The sequence below is a fragment of the Callithrix jacchus genome, chromosome 14 (assembly GCF_049354715.1).
Source record: "Callithrix jacchus isolate 240 chromosome 14, calJac240_pri, whole genome shotgun sequence".
Taxonomy (NCBI): Eukaryota; Metazoa; Chordata; class Mammalia; order Primates; family Cebidae; genus Callithrix; species Callithrix jacchus.
Genome location: NC_133515.1, coordinates 22262944 through 22283575, shown reverse-complemented (window position 1 = coordinate 22283575; position 20632 = coordinate 22262944). Strand labels below are relative to the sequence as shown.

General features: G+C 36.7%; 1 protein-coding gene across 1 annotated transcript in view; it reads left to right on the top strand.

Moving 5' to 3' along the window:
* Positions 1 to 20632, top strand: part of ZC3H6 (zinc finger CCCH-type containing 6) — a 59905-nt gene that overhangs the window by 2626 nt on the left and 36647 nt on the right. The window lies entirely within an intron of this gene.

The following is a 20632-nucleotide window of genomic DNA, read 5'->3' as shown; positions in this document are numbered from 1 at the left end:
CCACTTTAACTTATGCAATTGTTAAGAGGCATCATTGTTCTGAGGCAAAAGCGATGGTTAATTTTTTTCACACTTTTTTTGTCAACCCACATAAAAAACAAAACAACAACATCAAAAACAAAGTGAACTAGAAGTCAGGAGAAATTCTACAAGATCAGGTCAGTGGTTCTAAACCTTCCCCAGGGAACTTTTTAAAAAAAAGTATTGCTGCTATTTCTGTTGGCCTAGACCTTAGCCTGGGTTTTAAGAGTTCTAAAAGCCCCCCGGGAAATTCTAATATGTGCCCAATTGAGAACCGCTATACTAGATCAGTGTTTCCTAATGTTAATCATCAAAATCACTTTGGGGAATAAATTTTTGTTCTGCCCAGAGCAACTGAATCAGAATCTCTAGGGTATTTTTCATAGGCTCCCTGGATAATTCTTAAGAAATTTGGGGGGGTCCAAAGTGGCTCCCGCCAGAGGTCATGGTGCTCGCGAAGGTGAGGTCATCAGTTCAAGGCTAACCTGAGCAACCTCATAAGCTCAAACTGATTGGCAAAGAAAAAAAAAAATTTGGGAAAAAATGGACTATCCTTCAACATTATGGCTATTTTATACTGTAATGAAAGTTTCTGTGAATTAAGTGGAGAAAAATATATGAAACTTGGTATATGGAGCTAGGCTTTCTCTCAAGGATATTCTCTTTCTTTCTTTCTTCTTTTCTTGAGGCAGAGTCTAACTCTATCACCCAGGCTGGAGTACAGTGGCAAGACCTTGGCTCACTGAAACTTCCGCCTCCTGGGTCTGGAGTAGCTGGGATTGCAGGTACCAACCATTACGCCTGGCTTTTTTTTTTTTTGTATTTTTAGTAGACACTCCATTTCGCCATGTTGGCCAGGCCAGTCTCAAACTCCTGACCTCAAGAGATCCACCTGCCTTGGCCTTCCAAAGACCTGGGATTACAGGTGTGAGCCACTGCACCCAGCCAAGGATATTCTTTTTATAACATTTAAAAAAATTAAGGTACACTGTGTGTGCAGGAAAAAAAAAAAAAGAAGTCTTTGATTTATATTTACAATTGCTTTGATTTTATACAAAATATTACTGTTTATGTGAGAATGAGATTCTAAATGTAAATGGAATTTACAGAATGCATAATTTTTTTTCCTTTAAAGACGTAGAGTCTCGCAGGCCAGGCGTGGTGGCTTACACCTGTAATCCAAGTGCTTTGGAGGCCAAGGCGGGCAGATCATCTGAGGTTCAGAGTTCAAGACCAGCCTGACCCACATGGTGAAACCCCGTCTTTAGAAAAACAAAAAGAAAGAAAGAAATAGAGTCTCACTTTATGCCCAGGCTGGTCTTGAACTCCTGGGTTTCAGCCATCCTCCCATTTCAGCCTCTCACAGAGTGTTGGGATTAACAGGTGTGAGCCACCGTGCTCGTCCTTGTATGTGTTATATCATGAACATTTTGCTCAAAATTGTTTGCCAAATGAATAACTTAAAAAAAAATCCATGTAGTGTACTTTCCTTTAAATATTTTCACACCTAGAGGCAAAACATTGTATTTTATAAAATGTTAATATAAAAATACTTGTAAATAAACTTGTGGCTACGTAGATTGTAGTAGAGGACTTTTGCATAAGCCTGGAGCCTAGTTTCTAAAAGGTCTTTGGAAATAAATAATAGACATGGAGAGGAAGGAGTTGGGGGAAATCAGAGGGAGGTATGATTCTTGTCTCTTGTCATTCAGTTCTCTCAGGCACAACTCCAGCTGCTTAGTTTTAAATTTCAGCTGGATGTTGACCCAATTAAGACAATTCACAAACAGCTCCTGAAGATGAAATACTATGAGTCCCTGCTTTGCACTCATCTACAATAGAGTAGGATAAGATAAATATAATCCAAGTAATTGTTGCCGAATTTTCTGAAATATGCTAATGGTAAAGGTTTTGTAGGGCCTGTACTGGGGAAAAATAATTTTAACATGAACTGTTTAAGAGCTTGTGAGTCTCAAAAGATTCTTTAATTGATAGGTGAGATGGATCTCCTTTGGGAGGAGGTTTATAATGTATAAACAGCTTCCCCACCCTTCTCTCACTGCTTTCTGTCCTTCTGTGCAACAAGAACAACAAAACTCCAACTAGTCAGAATCGCCAGTTGTTTATGACCCCGCCCCCCGTCGCCCCATATAGATTGATAACTTGTTAAGAGACTGCAGTGGAGAATCTGAAGGGATGAGGATGGAAAAAATGATTATACTTTTCATTTGCAACAGGGCTTTCATTTGATTCTCACATTAATCCCATGTGGTAGTTAATTAAGGTAGTATTACAAGGTTTAGTGAATTGTCTGAGATCTCACAAATACAGCCTAGATAAGAACCCAGGTATGCAAACTCCTACTTGCAATATTATTTCACTCTTCATTAAGTTTGCACAGCAAACTAATGGAATAAGTCCTGGGCTTTAATTCTTGAGTAGTCTGGAATTGTAATGTGTTACATTTGAGAGCAAGCTCTTCATTTTGAATAAAACCTTGGTTCTGATCCTGATCTTCTAACTTGGTTAATGCTCTTCTCCTTTTCATGATTTTTCTCATTTGTGAAATGAGGTAGTTACACTAGATCATTTTCAATTTTCCTTCCCACTTTAAAAACAATTTTAATTTTAAAAAGTTGCAGATGCCTTTTCTCACTCAGATCAGAGTATACTTTTTGCTCTACACAATATCTGGTTTGTAAATTAGTAAGTTCCGTAGAGTAAATACCTCTCCTGACTAGCCATTTCTTTTTGATTCCTTAAACCAATAATTTATTGTTGAAATTACTAAAGGATGTTTTTCTTTAGCAAATGTAAAAACTCATATCAGGCCTCAGGTTTGATGTTGGAAAGCACTCTTGACTCTTAGGAAGACTTTTTTTTCCCCCAACCTCATAAACAAATTGTTTCATTCATTTTAAAATTTCATTCATTACATTTTCATTCTTCAAAGACTTACAGTGTTTCCTCTCTGCTAAGTATAGTGTTAAGCACTGGCAAAACAGCTCTGGACACAACATCATGAACTTGCTCTCTGGGATCTTATACTGTAGTTACAGAAACAGATTGATAAATACATATTTATAGCAAGTACTACAATGGAGGTATGAACGGAGTGCTATGGGAGTACAGATGAAGGCTTCTGGGAGACATCATGGCATAGCTAGATCTGGAGGATGAGTAAAACTTTGGCCGAATAAAACTTTGGCCAATAAATGCAGAGATAAATGAAAAGGCATAAGTAGGTTCAAGGATGATAAAAGTGTTAGTATGTGGAGAGTGTACAACTATTTTGGGGAATGGGGAAAAGGATTAAATTTGGGGCCAGACTCTGAAGCATGTGGGGATCCCCATTAAAGCCTTTTAAGCAGGAGAATGATCAGATGCATTTTTGGTATGCTATCTGGGGGATAGGAGGAAGTGGACTACAGAAGGGGAGATCAGTAGAAGGAAGACAAGTTAGGAAGCTTTTCAGTCATTTTCATTAAACACAAAGTACTTAATATTTAATACCTACTGTTCTAGGATCAGGAATACAGCAATACAGAAAAAAAATTCTTGCTGTAATGAAGCTTACATTTTCTTGGGAGAGACAGAAAATAAACATCTGAAAAACAGATGTGTTAGATGGTGATTAAGCAGAAACGGAGATGGGGAGTCAAGTGGTTATGGAGAGGGTGTTTAGGGAAGCACTTATGAAAGAGTAACAATTGAGCAAAGAGCTCTGAAATAAGAGAACAATCCAGACCCAAGACATTTGAGGAAAGAGTATCCAGATAAAGGGAGTGGGAGGTAGAGAAAACCTGGACCAGGAATGAGCCTGGTATGATTGAGGAAAACCAAGGGAGCAGTGTGGCCAGAGAAGAGAATAAGCAAGGGGAGAGTAATAAGAGAATAAACAAGAGAGGTGATAGGCAATTGTATAGGGCCTTGTAAGCCATCGTATGGACTTTGGATTTCACTCTTGAGTGACCTGGGAGCCACTGGGAGATTGAACAGAGGAGGGACAGGATCCTCTATGGTATGTGGTAAATGAGTAGTATGGTAAGTGAGTTATAAAAGGAATTGCTGTGGTAATTTAGGTGGCAGATGATGATGGTTTAGGTGAAAATAATTGGATTCTGGATATGGTTTGATTGATGTTAGAACCAGTAGGATTTGCTGGTGGCTGGATGTGGACAATGAGAAAATAGAACGGGCCAAAGCTATTGTAAACATCCTAGAAATCACATGAAGACTTGACCAAAGATACTGGCAATGAGAAAGTAGACAGATAAAATTTATGAGGTATTTCTTAGCATTGATAGAGTTGCATATAAATATCTGGAGTTTTTAGCTGATAGAAATGTTAGTTGAAATGAATGTTACCACTCAAGGTATGTGTGTCAAGAGGTTATGGAGAAGAGCACAGAAGGTTTCGGAAGCCAAGGGAGGACAAAGAAGAGACAGTTACAGAGCAGTAAAGAAAAAGGTTAAAAATAGGTCACAGGATATATGTTATCCTAAGTTAAAATATTTTAAGATTTGAATGAAAGGGTGCTGTAGGGTTTGTAAACTGGTGGCCTTCAGGCTTAAAATCTGCCTATACTGTTGTTTTTGCCTGACAGGATATTTTAAAATATCTGTATTTGAAGCATTTAAGGCTTGACTTGTGCTCTCTGCCCTCCACAGCCTTGTCACTCATAGTTTCTTGGCAAACTCACCACTCAAGGTGTGCTTCACTTATTTAGGGGATCTGCCTCTCTATAGTAGATATTTAGGTTTATGACTGTTACATATTAAGTCAGCTTTCACCTGGACAGATTGGCTACTGAAAAGAACCTCACGAGTGGGTGACCTTGAATTTACCAGGTCACGCCTTCATTTCAGAGCTGCCAGAAAACTCTGTTCTCTTGTGCATTGATGCCCTTAGAGTTTTACAACACAGTAGCCCTGCTTTAGTTTTTCAGATTTAGAAATTGATCAGTGTCAGAGCAGTCAGACTTAGAAATGTTAATTCATATTCAAAAATAATAACAAGGCTAGCATTTGTTTAGCACTTGCTATATGACAGGTACTGTTTTAAGTGCTTTACATGAAAATTTTTTTTTTGGTACTCTTACTCTGTCACCCAGGCTGGAATGCAGTGTCACAATCTCGGCTCACTGCTGCAACCTCTACCTCCTGGGTTGCAGCCATTCTCCTGCCTCAGCCTCCTGAGTAGTTGGGATTACAGGTGCCTACCACTGTACCCGGCTCATTTTTGTATTTTTAGTAGAGATGGGGTTTCACTATGTTGGCCAGGCTGGTTTCGAACTCCTGACCTCAGGTGATCCGCCTGTCTTGGCCTCTCAAAGTGCTGGGATTACAGGCTGAGCCACTGATGCCTGGCCACGTGAATTGTTTAATCCTCACAACAGCCCTGGGAAATAGGTCCTATTATTAAACCCCCTTTGTACACATGAGGAAACAGACAACAGATTGGTGAATTTCCCAAGATCGCAAAGTAAATTAGTAGGAACTCAAAGTAACCTGACTACAGAGCCCATACTCTTATCTGAGCATGTACATCCCCATCACAAGAGAATGCCAGTTTATTCAAGTAAAATAAGGACTAGAAATTTACATCACTGAGTATATTCTTTCCATGTAGAATGCTGAATGGAAAACCAAGTTTCAATAGTTGCCTACTGAACAAGATCATGAGATAACACCAAGGGAGTTAATTCTAAATGACTAGAAGTTTGAAATGGCATAAACTCTGATAAAGTGATAATCCCATCTCCATAATATACTTGTCAAGCAGTTACTTACATCTGTCTGCCTTACAGGATATGCTTTCTCCTGGGTAATGCTTACATGATAGTGTTTTGTAGCTTTCCTTTTTCACTGCTTCCATGGCTGACCAAACTGCTCACTTCCATATTTCTGGTAGATACATTTTTTTCATTGCATGTTAATATCGTAAATTCAGTTAGTCCTATCTTTTACTTGGTCCTTGTGCCTGACTTCCTAATCTACGTTCTGGTTTATACAGTTGAGCTTTCTGAGGACATTCTTATTCCCAATATCTTTTTTTTGGTGGTTGGGTTCTGGGAGGTGTTACTTGACTGCTGCTGATGTGTACCAACCAAGAAAGTAGTTAGTAAGTGACGAACAATAACAATTTCAGCAGATTATTATTATTCTTGGCAAAGAACAAGCTTTCTGTATTATAAATGATTTTATATTTGTTTTCTTTTACTTTGTTTTGTTTGTAATTTGAGTTCTAGCTTAACATTAATACTTGAGATAACTCTTAATATACTTTTGTAAATCATATCCACATTCTTGAGTGGCAAATAACCAAGTCCCAACTAATTTCTAAAAAGAGTAAACATTAAAAGTAAACATAAAACTACATTAAAAATCAATCACAGTCTATTCATAAAGTTGGTATGAAAATAAAGAACCTAGATTTGGAAACCTCATGATACTCAATATTTCACATATATCATAGTTTATAATTTCCGTAACTCCATTTGGTACATATAGACAGAGATGATATTAATATATTCATTTTATAGTTTAGGAAACAGACTTGGAAGGGGAAATAACTTGCCCAGAATGACTAAATAGCTGAGTGAGAACCACAGTCTACCTCGGTACTCTTTCCATTGCTTCATAATGGTAGTTACTCTGGTATCAGATTCTGGATTGGGATATTGGACATTTATAAATGTTTTTCATTTTGGATATTACTGAATCACAGACAATTTCATGTTAGTTAATTATAAATTTATCTTGTGATGCTTTCGTCTAAATCTTAAAATATATATATTTTTAAATCTTAAAATCTTAAAATTTCAATGTATAAGGATGTTAATAATCTTTACATTATATTTTAAGAGAATGTGAAATCAGGTCTAGCTAACTTAGATCTGTAAGTTTTTAGCTATAGAAAGCAACTCTGTTGTGTACAAGTTTCAGCCTGTGAAGGGAATTCATTGACAATGCATAGAGATCAGAAGAACTAATACCTTTCTTGCATGGATTTTTCCTGTTTATTGGTAGTTAACAATAAAATGTTATTTGATCACTGGTGCTTCTGTGTGGGGTTGAGTTTTTTATAATATCTCCTGTTAGACCCATAAGGGAGGCTGTTAATTGATTTCTGCACCCTTGGAATATATAAGATCCTCTTTAAAAATTATGTTTTGTGTAAGCACATGAAAATGGAAGTAAATAATGCATTGATATAGGAAGTACCTACACATTTTGTCTGTACAGTTAGTATGCCAGATATCCCTTTTCTGAATGCTAAATGGCCAAGTGTGAAAACCAGTATTTGTCAAAGCTGGAGCAGAAGTCTCTATCTTCATCATAAACTTCTGGTGTATGTGAAGGTATGAAATGTTATCCCTGACGTTATTATAGTTTATTCTTAGAAATATCAGTAATCTTATTTTAATAGTAGGACATTATAGTGCAGTAATGATAATTTCTCAGTGCTGCCTCTTGCTACGTTGTTCCTGTGATTGCTCTAATGCACGTACAGACACTAAATAGAAGGTCACTTTCCACTAAAGTTAGTGGAATACAAAATAGATGGAGGAACTTTCTTCCATTAACATCTTTCTATGTGTCTGTGTTTATATATGTGTGTGTATAAATACATATATACATATATAATATCTAGAGCAAAAATGATTATGTTGTACATAACTTTGGATTTTTTTCCTCCTCATGAAATTCTAAAGTGACAGAGTTAACATTCTGCTTTTGTCTACAAAAAATGAAGAATCCCCAGATAAGATTTTCTCTTAGCATATTCATGGATTTTGAGTGAGTCTCAGAAAAAAAGAAAGAAAAAAAGATTTATGAAATAAAATAATTAGAAATTAGACATAGTCTTTAGAAATGATTTTGTTTAGTGTTGTGAATACTGGTATGAAAAACAACTGACTGCAGTTAAAATTATGATATAAAATCTCTATTATTCTGCTTTGTATTTTTCATTAAAATTGTTATAATTATTTGTCATCTGAAAAAGAATTTATTCTTCCTAAAGTCACTAGCTAACTCTCTCAATATTATTACACTATTATTTGCCCATTTGAAAATTGTTAATTTCTTTTGTACATAAAATAGCAAAAGAATATTTTGTATTAATGTACATTTATACTTCATCTAATTGAGAAAATTTCAACATATACAGTCACACAAAAAGATTTTAATTCCAAGTTCTATCTAAAATACCTTAAATTGGAAAATGAATATTCAGATAGTAAGAGTAACATTTTTTTTTTTTTGAGACAGAGTCTAACTCTGTGACCCAGGCTGGAGTGCAGTGGTGCGATCTTGGCTCACTGCAACCTCTGCCTCCCAAGTTCAAATGATTCTCCTGCCTCAGCCTCCTGAGTAGCTGAGACTACAGGCCTGCGCCATGACGACTGGCTAATTTCTGTATTTTTTGGTAGGGACGGTTTCACCATGTTGGCCGGGCTGGTCTCAAGCTTCCACATCAAGGGATCTGCTGGCCTTGGTCTCCCAAAGTGCTGGAATTACAGGCATGATCCACTGCACCTAAATGACATTGGTTTTTCATACTTGAAAAAATATTCTTGGGCTGGGTGTGATGGCTCACGCCTGTAATCCCAGCACTTCGGGAAGCCTAGGCGGGTTGGTCACCTGAGGTCAGGAGTTCAAGACCAGTCTGGCCAACGTGGTGAAACCCCGTCTCTACTAAAAATACAAAAAGAATAGCCGGGTGTGGTGGCCGGCACCTGTAATCCCAGCTATTTGGGAGGCTGAGGCAGGAAAATCTCTTGAACTCGGTGGGCAGAGGCTGCAGTGAGCTAAGATTGAGCCACTGCACTCCAGCTTGGGCGACAGAGTAAGACTCTGTCTCAAAAAAAAATAAATAAAATAATAAAAAAAGAAAAGATTTTTTTTTGTTGTTATTTAATGATTGATAGATGGTTTATTTAAGCAAGAGACTACATATAGTCATCATTGCCAGACTTAATATGACAGGTTAAATGTTTGATATAATTTTCCTTCCCGGATAAATTTTTCTTTCCTATCCCTGTCAGTTTTGAAAACAATCCCATAAGAAGATACCAATTCCACACAGAGCTCCCAAGAGTGAGTTTTTAGGAGTGGGTCTGAAATTAGGATAGACATTTGCTGATCTTGCATAGGTCTAACGAATCAAGGCAGGATCTTCGATCAGCCCTCAGCGGTTAGGGTCGTTGTACTGAAGCAGATTTCAGCAAGGCTCTTGATAGCCAACCGCTTGGTTTGTCGGCGCTGGGTTTCCGGAAATATGTCCTATTCGGCTGGGCCACGAGGACATAGTGGCCAGGCGCAGCGGAGTATACTTTGGGAACGACATCTTGGCGACCCAGTGCACAACTCTTTTTTTTTTTTTTTTGTCTGAAACGAGGGTGGCTCTGTCACCCAGGCTGGAGTGCAGTGGCGCAATCTCGGCCCACTGCAACCTCTGCCTCCCCAGTTCAAGAGATTTCTCCTGTCTCAGCCTCCCAAGTGGCTGGGATGATGGGCGTACACGACCACACCCAGCTAAATTTTGTATTTTTGATAGAGACAGGGTTTTGCCATGTTGCCCAGGCTAGTCTTGAACTCCTGGGCTCAAGCTATCTGCCTGCTTCAGCCTTCCAAAGTTCTGGGTTTACAAGTATGAGCCACTGTGCCTGGCTAGATTTTAAATTATGCTATTTGGATATGATGGTAACTGAATGATGCAATCTCTGACCTTGTGACATTCAGGGATACCAAAAATGACTTGAGGTGGGCCAAGGCAGAATTGAAGAAGCCTACTTTGGCTGAATTGTTAGGCCAAAGCAATAATTTGGAACATTTATTTTAAAAAGTCTACTCCCCCACATCCCCCAGTTGCAGTACCTTATAATTATAGTTAATCTAGTAGCAGATACTGGATTGAGATATGAAATATTTACAGACCAAATGCCTTCTTGGGATATTACTAGTTTAACAGGCTGTTTCACTCTGGTTCATTGTAGATCATCCAATAAGCATTTCTAGAGAACTGCTATATGAAAATATTGTGGAAAGTATCAACTTTTAAAACTTTTGTTTTGATATCATGAAACCTAGAAGAGTATTTTCTGATACTCATATTCTAAGGGAATTTTATTTTCTGAGATTTGTTTCTGTGGAATTTCTAGTTCTTCAGTCTGCACTGGAAAGCCTAAATCAAGAGGATAATTGGAAAGGTAATGAAAGTAAATCAATTCTAGCTTAGATACCAAAGAGAGTAAATGAAGTATAAAAAGAATTTTCAAAATGTCTCAAAAAAAAAAAAACTATGGCAAGCTAATTCACAGTTTGATTTATTCACGTAATAGTCTGTTTCTGCTTACGATGAAGGATAATATATTTTAGGAGTAGTGTGGTTTTCATGATGTCAAGCATACAAGCTTATGGATATATTTTTAAATTCTTAATTTTCTAGATTAATGTTCAGGACTACTTCCATCTTGCATTGGATAGGGGCAGAGAATTAATAATTATCAGATATTTTCTCATCAAAACCCAACTTGTTGGAAACATTTTGAAGGAACTCTTTGTAAATAGAATACATAGCATGCCTTTCTGTTTTCCTAAACAGACAGTTGCTGATTTATCTTTTATTTGGTTACTTTGAATCATCATTAACATCTATTGTCACCATATCCCTGTGAACACTAGATGTCATGCTCCATTTTATGTTTTTTTATTGCCTTGGGGAGACTTTGAGGATATGGGATACTGCTGCTGAGTGTTGCATAGAGTTGGAATAAAGTACAAATCCTTCAGGAACAGACTCCAAACTTGGTCTATTCCAGCTTCGTTTTTTTTTTTTTTTAACCTATTCCAGATAGTTTTTCATTGTTATTCTCTGGAGGAAAATAAGATAAATTTCCTCTTAGCATCCCTTCTCCTTGGGTTTATAACCTTTCCCAGTTCACTTTTGTGGAAGTACTTGTAGTCCAGCATAGTAATTCTATTCAAATATGTATAGTTCAGGTAAGTCACAAGGGGAAAGGAAGCTTTCATTGAGGGCTATTTAGTAAGTGGTACAATGCTAGGTAATTACTTAACTTTATCTCACTTAATCCTTAAACAACTCTGCAGTGGTAAGGGTGATGAATTCATCCCATTTTGTAGAGAAGGAAACTGAATGTTAGAAGGATGGCATAATTTGTTCATGTTCATATAGGTAGTACATTGGGAAGCAGAATTTAAATACAGATCTTTCTGGTTCTAGAGCTTTTTGTTCTTCTACCTTACTATGATGTTAAATAATTAGTTTTAACATGCCACTTAAGTTTAAAGCTTTAAATAGTCCTTTAAAAAAATCTTTTGTTGCTGGTTATTCTCGTTTAACACTCCTGTTTTAATTTCCAGGTTCAGGTGACCTCACTTTGCCAGAACCGTAGGTCTTTATTAAATAAGAGCGTTCATTTGGTTTTTGTTTCAGTTTGGAACCTCTTTAGGTAGAAATTCCTGTTCTGTCAGTCACCTACTTCACTATATTCCACTCTCTCTTCTGGATATTGGTGGCTCAGCCCTTTTCTGAATTGCAGACCTTATTAATAAAATAGTTTTCATTTCTTTGAGCATTCCTCTTCTCACACCTCCTGGCCCCCTACCCTTGTCCTACTGGCTTTGATGTAGAGGCTTTTATCTTGTGAGCTGTTCCCTGAACTGAAACACTTTTTTTTTTTTTTTTTGAGACAGAGTCTTGTTCTGTTGCCCAGTCTGGAGTACAGGGGCACAATCTCAGCTTACTGCAACCTCTGCCTTGCGGATTCAAGCGATTTTCCTGCCTTAGCCTGTTGAGTAGCTGGGACTACAGGCAGCGCCACCACGCCATGATGAAACCCCATCTCTACTAAAAATACGAAACCTTTTGTATTTTTAGTAGAGATGGGGTTTCATCATGTTGGCCAGGCTGGCCTCGAACTCTTGACCTCAAGTGATCCACTCACCTCCCAAAGTGCTAGGATTACAGGCGTGAGCCACTGTGCCCAACCCAGAACCACTCTGTATCAACTTATCTGGGACCTTGAAATGAAATAAGGACCCATTTTCTAGCTTCATATGGTTAAGTCTTTTTACCTCTTTTTTTTGAGACAGCATCTCTGTCACCCAGGCTGAAGTGCAGTGGCCCAATGATGGCTTACTCTAGCCTTGACCTCCCAGGCTCAGGTGATTCTATCACCCCAGCTTCCAGAATGGCTGGAGCCACAGGCATGTACCATCACACCTGGCTCATTTTGTATTTTTTGAAGAGACGGAGTTTTACCATGTTGCCCAGGCTGGTCTCAAGCTCCTGGGCTTGACCAGTTCACCTTCCTCAGTCTCCCAAAGTGCTGGGATTGGAGGCATGAACCACTGTGCCCAGCTTTTGAAAAATATGTACTTTGAGCACTAAAAATAATGCTATTTGAAGACAAAAACAAAAACAAACCTATAGCATCTTATAACTCTAAATCCCCTACCATCACCCAACTGGTCTGCCCTGGTGGCCAACATTTCCTGAAAAACATTAAAATAACTCCTGAGGAATTGAAGTAATTCACATTTATGACCCAGTGACACTGGCCTTGTCTTAGTTCCTATAGTATGTTGTACTCTCTTCTACATAGAAGTTTTGTTCATCCTATTCCTTCATTTGCAGAGGTCCTTTCCCTATTCCCTATCTCTCAGACAAACTCCTCATCTCAGTTTATTCACGGCTTCCTAGGGAAAGCCTTCCACACTTCCCTCACGGATGACTTTCCCCTGTTGTGTGCACTCATAGCACCATTTACCTCTTTCATATACTTATGTTGTTATTTTATATTTATTTGTGTGATTCTTTGATTTGTGTCTATCCTACCCCAAGATTAAAAGCTCAATGAGAGAAGAAACCATGTTTTTTTTCTTATTTTTGTTTACCATTGTATCCCCCTAGAACGTGGTGAATAAATACATGTTAAATGAATGAATGGTTTTTCTTTGTTTTGTTTCGTTTTTTTTAGCTGGAGGACATAAAATTCTTACATACATATACTTTTAAAGAATTGCAGCTCTAGATATTTTGGATTTCATCTCTGGATTAAGTCTGAACGTCAGACGATTATATACTTGCACATTAGTACTTTCTTCCTTTACATAATTGCTTTTTCTTAATGAACTTTGGTAGTATGCCGTTGGCTCAAATTGGCAAATGCTGTAAGTAATAAAATGTTGCATTGATTATATGGACACTCTTGAGGACAGTGTCATATCAGGTACTGTCCATTGTATCAGATAATATTGTCATTATGTGGACTCAGCGGAGAAGTTTCTCCCTGATCTTACTCCCAGAAAAAAAGTATGCTTCTTTGGAGCAACTGGTCTGTTTTTGTCTTGAAAGCACTGTGGTCTTAGGCCTAATTTTTGTTTCCTGAAGCTCAAAGCCAGATTTGACACTTATGTGTAAAAATTACATGGGGTTTCTGGCATCCCCTATGCAAACTAATCTCAGTTTTAATTTCATCTTAATCTTTAGAATTTTAACTCTGATTATTTACATATTTTATAGTTTATCAATAAAATTCTTTTTTTTTTCTTTGAGACAGAGTCTCACTCTGTCAGCCAGGCTGGGGTGCAGTGGCACAATCTCAGCTCACTGCAGCCTCCACCTCCCAGGTTCAAGAGATTCTCCTGCCTCAGCCTCCCAAGTGCTGGGACTACAGGCACCTGCCACCACACCTTACTAATTTTTGTATTTTTATTAGAGATGGGTTTTCACCATGTTGGCCAGGCTCTTCTTGAACTCCTGATCTGAAGTGATCTGCCCACCTTGGCCTCCCAAAGTGCTGGGATTACAAGAGTGAGCCCCCATGCCCAATTCTTGGCATTAAGTTCTGATTAGTTCATTTGGAGACCAGAAATTCTCCCTTTTATTTTACTTTCTGCTTATGTCAGAAAAGCACAGACATTGATTAACAAAGAGATCTGAGGTGGGATATGAAGATGAAGATGAAGAACATACTGTCAACACTTTTGAGTGCACAGACTGGGAACTTGGTAGAGTTTTATTTTAACAATCCCTTCCTGTATTTTGACCATCCCTTGGTCCTGTAGAAATATAGCAGATGATTATGTATTCACTGCTGTATGGCCTATTACCTTTGTAGGAGTTCTGACTGAAGGACTTGGCATTTGGCCTGACTGACTGAATATAAGAATCTCTTTATTTTTCCTTCCTTTGCAAAATAATTTTTTGTACCATCAGTGAAATAACATCTGTGCACTGGCATGTACAACTCTGGAGACCAGGCATTAGAAGCCTGTGAGACAAGAATAACCAGGATGATGATAAAGAGAGACTGGAAGTCACTTTAGATTGATCACCAAAGATTTCCTTACTTTAACCAGGAGATAAGATCTCAAGGGTCCTTCTGAGTCTGCTTTTGATTAGCTGAATTGTCTTGTCTTTCAGTTTGACTATAGGTTAGTCAAACTTCCCTCCACATTCATCACGGAATGTTAGCAATATGTCATATTTTTTCCTGGATGTGCCATTAAGAAATCTAAAGCTATGCTGTTAACCTGTAACTGCTTGGATTGTTTTAGGTTAGTTTGTTACACTTCCAGGGCTTTATGGCTTTATTTATCTTTTCAGTCAGCATTATTAACCAAGTTTTAGTAGCTTTTAAAAGTTTTGTAACCTCCACGCAGGGAGATCAGTGTTCCTTCGGACACTTCCAAGTTAGCATGGTCTCCTGGAAGACATCAGAAAGAAGCATCTTAAATCGTCCAGTTATTACATTGTTACATAAAGTTATTATGTATATATTCAGGTTAGGTTCTAATGAGGCAAATATGAGTAAATATGTTGTTGATCAGGAAATAAAAACTAGGAGAGTCACATGTAGTTTCAAAAATAAAAGGAATTACTTGTAACAAAAGTGAATAAATAAGAAAGGAATTCTCAGTTGTCTCTTGGGAAGAGGTACCTTGCATAGATTGCAACCTCAGCAAAAATTGCAAAGGTTGTCATAGGACTATGGAGGACATTACGGTAATTAAAATATATAATATTGCCCATATATTTGTACTAAGTCTTATTCCTGAAGGATTTTGTATTTGGGTTGAGGCTTTGACAATTTCTAAGACTGGCTTGATGAGTAAACCAACCAAGTAAAAATTGCCATGGCTGTAGATAGTCAAAAAGGGGAAAGCTAAGTTTCTGCAAACTAAGTAATTGCAGAGGGTGTAAGAATGTATTGGATAAAAAGACTGTTGATACTCATCAGATTTTACCACTGATAATTTTTAAGGAGGAACTGTTTCTGAAGCTATAAAGTGAAAATGGAGATATGAAAAGCCATCCAAGATATAAATGCCCAAGGCCAAGTTTTGAGATAAACAGAAAATCACAAAAACTCATGTCAGTTGGATGGACATGGTCCCAGTGTGACCAGACAGTATTTTCCTTGAGGGGAAATACCTGTTTGGTAGGGGTAAAGTTGGGAGTTTGTTTAAGGATTAATCAAGAGGACTATACATACACTATTTAGGTTGAGGGAAAAGATGAGAATAGACATAGGCAAAGCCTAGACGCAGTCAACTTATCGGTCAAGTATGCTGACAGATTCAGACAGTTTATTAATTACATAGACAAATGGATGATCAGCATGGTATCAGCTCATCATGTCCCTCATCTTGTAGGATAACACTTAAACCAAACAGGGCCAGATAGGTTAACGTGAGTGATGGGTACTGTATTGCTGAGGAACGGTTTCCATCCTGTAGCTAAGCAACTTTTTAGCCCATAGCTGTATCCTGAGGAGTGGGCAAGGTGGTGAAGGTGGATGAGAAACTGTCTTCTAGCAGGCTCCCACAAAATATGGAGGAAGGTAAGAAATAGCCTTGTAGCAGCACCTCACAAGACTGCCTATCTTTCCATATTTTGAAGGAACACAGGGCATTCTGTCAAGGCTTAGGTCAGCCTATCGTTGAGGTTACCTAAGAGGCCTGTGTGGAGACATGCAAGTTTTCCAGGGCACCAGTACAGAGCCGTTACCCTACCATATCATCCATAGTAAGGAAGAAATGACTGTGAGAATCAGTACAAAAGCATGAAAAGAAAAATGTTACAAATAATCTTTTCAAACATCTAGAATACTTTGTTCTGTTGGCTTTAGAACAAGCAGTCTACTTATATTAAGTTTGCTTCTGGACTGGAAAGAAATCCTAGAGATTCTGACATGGTCACTTGGTACGTTCTGAAATTGTCTTTTTTATGGTGTTCATATTATCCCAAGAAATTTGCGTTCATGAGTAATGTCTTTGTGCTATAATCTGTCAGGAGTACTTGTATAGTCTTTTATAGAGGCTTTTGTGTTTCTTCCAGAAGACTCAGTTTCTGATCTGTAGCTTGTAACAGGAGCCTTTAGGCAAGCATTAAGAAAAAGCAGAAACTACCTGTGGAGGTAAGACTGAATAGTTCAGGTTAATTTATTTTAATAGCCAGCAATATCAGAATGGAAAAAAGTAGAATCCTCTATTAAGGCATAGCAGTTTATAAAGATTTAGTGAATAATTACCTTAGAATAAGAACATCATGGATGATGAGGGTACTGACCATTTTCAGAGTCTTGAGTTGTTATACCATAGCGTATTATGATTTTCCCCAGTGTTCTGCAATCTAGATATTTAAATCTAGAGAAAAAATATTGTTAACTGTTTTTAAAAGTAACAGCTTTATTGAGATATATTTCACTTTTAAAGTGTACAGTTCACTGGTTTTTAGTATATTCAGAGTAGTACAATCATTACCACTATTTAATTTTAGAACATTTTCACCACTCCACAAAGTAACCCTGTACCCATTGGCAATCACTCCGTTTTTCCCTCTAATCTACCTGGCAACTCCTAATCTACTTGGTATCTATATAGATTTGCTTAAGAGATAATGTCTTTTAAAATTAATTTTGTTTATTAACTAGAAGTTATTTACTAGTCATTGGTACAAGAACATGAATATGCTCCTTTTTTGAAAAGGACATAATCACTCTATTATGTTTATTTATGTTAATAAATATCACCTAGATATAATTAATTGACTTAGGAACTTATCTGTTTGATGTATTACATTTTTAAAAATTTTTGTGTTTAGTAAACAAAATAGCTCTTATGTAATAGTATTAAGTTCAAAATCTAGAGAATGATAAGCACTCTTAATTACTTCTGTTACCTCTTCTATTCTTGGAATTTCTCAGTATCACAAGGTTAGTATCTGATACATTACTAGGTGCTCAATTAAGAAAGCTTTATTTTATTTTGGTGATGGAGCTGGAATTGGAATCCAGCTTTCCTCCCATGAAATCTCCTTCTCTTTCCATTATACCACATATGCTTTCTATATGTGTCCAAAGCTGACTTTTTAAAGGGTTTGGAAGCAGTTCGTAGTGTGAATCAGTGTTCTTTATTTCCTGTCTTTCGCATTTTTTGTAGCCATACAAAAATGTACACATTTAAATCTGCTATTATATGAATGCTGAAATGGTAAGTAGGCTAAGGGAAAAGAAATAAAAAACATTTTTAAAGCTTGCAATGTTTTATGTCTCATAACAAATATAAATGGCCCATATTTCACACTTAAATAATGTATGTAAAGTATGACATGAACTTATGGGCGTTTTTAGCATGAATACTTTGTTTTTAAATAGCTCTAGTTAAAATGCTAAATATGAAGCAGTTATTTCCAGATGTATTTTTTTTTTATGCTTTAAGGAGCTCAAGTTGAAGGAGAGAGGTAGTAAAAGAAAGGATAGACACTTATAGACTTTTTTTTTTGTCATTTGTGTTTTAAATTTTACTGTGGTATAAATATAGACAGCAAAGTACACAATACTTAAATGTATAACTTGATGAGTTTTTACAAATATATGTAATGTGTATATAGTAATCACCACACAAATCAATATTTAAATACCTCAGAAGTTTCCTTAGTACCCCAATTTTTGTCACTTGCTCTCCTGCAAGAGGTAGTCACTATTCTGACTTCTGTCATATATTGGTTTGTCTGTTTGTTTTTGAAGTGCATGTAAATTAAGTCACACAATGGTATCTTACTTCTGGTTTCTTTCACTCATATGTCTATAAGATTCCTCTATATTGTTTTTTGTAGCAGTTGTTTTTTCTTTGTAGTATTCTGAGATACAAATAGAGCATTATATATCCATATGCCTGTTGATAGAGATTTGTTGTTTATAATTTTTTACTATTATGACTAGAGCTGCTAAAAACATTCTTGTCTTTTGGTGAATATGTGCACTCATTTTCGTGGACTGTAAAGTTTTATAGTTTATAAAAGTCAAAACATTTTAATTAAAATAGCTAGAATGCCAGGACTGCCTCACAAACAGTTTTCAAGTCTGAGTGAATATATACCTCTTTGAATTATAATAGAAGCTGGGGAAAATTCTAGTGACTTTACAGCCACTTTAGAATGGTATCATATGCCTGTTCAAGAGTTATGGCTATTAAGCAGTCAGTCAGTAAATAGCAAGGTTCCATGCTAGGTGCTAGAGATATCTCTGTAAAAGACAGTCATACACCCTATATTCACCAATGAGTAAACAAGTCATTTGAAATAATGTACAGAGTGCAATGATAAGAGAAATGAGAGCTATTAGAGGAGTACTTGGAATGAAGCATCTCACCTACACCTGGTAGTAACGGGAGACATCTTGTAGGAAATGACATCTAAACTGCATCTTAAATAATGAATTGGAATTAGCCAGGTGAAGGGGGTATGGTGAGGCTGGTGAGGTGAGCTAGGCATTGAGAGATTTTAGGCACTTTTTAAGACTTGTAGACTTGAGAAATTGAAAGTAGCTGGGTAAGCAAAGGGAACCATTGAAGATTATCTTTTTATTATAGAATACTTCAAATGTATAAATAATAGAATGAATCCTTGTATTCACATCCCACAGTGTCAGCAGTTACCAACTCATGGCCAATCTTATTAAGACCACGCCCATTATCCCTAGAGGATTCTTTTGAAGCACATTTGAGATATATCATATCATTGAAGATTTATGGCAGGAGAGTGACATGATTAGTTTTGTATTTTAGAAATTACACATACCTGGTAATTCTAAATTACCTTTCAAATGCACACATCATAGTTTAGGTGTTTTTCATTTGCTGCCATTTATACATAGACATTCGCCTTTTTGCATGTACTATTTGCAGTAGTTTCATTTTTTTCAAACTATAACGATTTGGAAGTATGATTAAATGTAAAGTTGTTTTTGTATTCATCTTTCCATGTGTATCAGTTGGTTTATTTACATTTTAAAATACTACTAATGAATATTTTGGTTTCTATCTATAAAAATGTCATAATATAAAAGTCAGTTTGTTTCTAGAATTCAGCCTTGATAATAGCAAAGATACTAGTATTTGGAAAGGAATTAGATTTATAGTTTTACTATGAATTTTTTTTACAGATTCAAGTTGAGGAATTGTTTTGTGGCTTGCATTTTGTTACTATCTATGTGTGAAAATGTGTTTGCTTACTGTTTTCTTTGTTGGTAAAAATTAAATATAGACTGTCTGGGCATGGTGGCTCATGCCTATAATCCCAGCAGTTTAGGAGGCCAAGGCAGGCAGATCACCTGAGGTCAGGAGTTTGAGACCAGCCTGGCCAACATGGTGAAACCCTCATCTCTACAAAAATTAGCCGGGTGTGGTGGCGTGCACCTGTAATCCCAGCTACTGGGGAGGCTGAGGCACGAGAATCACTTGAACCAGGGAGGTGGAGGTTGCAGTGAAACAAGATCATGCCACTGCACTCCAGTCTGGACAACAGAGTGAGACCCTGTCTCAAAAAAAAAAAAAAAGATTGCTTTTATTTTATTAAAAAATACTTTTTTCAGATTATGAAAAACATTTGTATTAAATATGACCAACAATAATTAGTTTTGAATAAAATGTTTTATACAGATAAGTTTAAAAAAATAGTATGACCTCAATCCAAAAGAAGGACAGTGACACAAACAGGCAAAGTACACAAGCAATATAACAGGCAGGGAAAAATTCAACTGCACTAGTCATCAAAGAAAGTAAAATTTTAGACCTATTAAGCTAGCAAAAAAAAGCAACTGAAATTCCACCACCAATATTAGTGAAGTTGCAATAAAACTAATCCACCCATTCCCTAAATTGGTGGAGCCCTTGTGTAAAGCATCATGGTAATACATGTCAAAATTCATGAGCATGGTCATTTCTGTAGACCAGAAATCTCACTCCTAAATAAGCCCCATATCAAGAATAAAATTCAACCAAAGAATAACTTCACGCTAAAAAATGTGTATTGCTATCAGCAGGCAATCAAATGCCCAGCTCTACATGAATTATTTATGATATAAAATAATTTGACCAAATAAAAATACAGCCATGAAATGTATAATACTTAAGTACAAAATACAGATTGTGTTATGCACACCAACTAAAATTTCTGAATATACATAAGCACAGGAAAGGGAACATACAATAAAGAAAAAAAGTTAATATTCAAATGAAGAAATGTTTAATTATTTGATACTAATACAGTATTGTTTAACTTAAAATGAGACAG